Source organism: Aptenodytes forsteri, unplaced genomic scaffold, assembly GCF_000699145.1.
Source record: "Aptenodytes forsteri isolate BGI_AS27 unplaced genomic scaffold, ASM69914v1 Scaffold25, whole genome shotgun sequence".
Lineage (NCBI taxonomy): Eukaryota > Metazoa > Chordata > Aves > Sphenisciformes > Spheniscidae > Aptenodytes > Aptenodytes forsteri.
Window position 1 is genome coordinate 134861 of NW_008796180.1, and position 530 is coordinate 135390.

Below are 530 nucleotides of genomic sequence, written 5' to 3' on the forward strand. Positions count from 1 at the left end.
GGCCCGCTGCCATTGGCTGCCCCCCTCCCCTCATGCATATTCATGCATATTCATGAGTGCGCGGCTCCAAATGGCGCAGCTGTGAGGCCAGCTGTGCCCACGGACCCACTCCTGCGCCCACGCGTGGCCTTCGCCCGTGCACAGCCTCGTGCAGGCAGCACGCCCTCGGCCGGGACCGTATCCTGCCCCCGCAGTCCCCCAGCACGGCTTGCACCGGGAGCTTGGCCTGGCACCGCCGCATCCTTCGCTCGACGCCTTGCCGGGAGCCAGCCGGCCCCAGGGGCTTCCCTCTGAAGGTGGATTTGGAAAGGGCAGCCCGTGGGGCTCAGCCGTGCCCGCGGGGGCTGCCGGAGGCAGCCTCTGTCCCCTTTCCCGGCCGGTGCCTCGCGCCAAGGCCCCGTGGTGCCCATCCTTCCCCCTCGGGGCTGCAGCCACGACGCTGGCTGCGTTTCGGAGCCAGGCGGAAATTATTTTTAGCGGCGTTGATCAGCTTTGCAAAGCTGTCGGGAAAACAGTGACTCAGAGGCAGA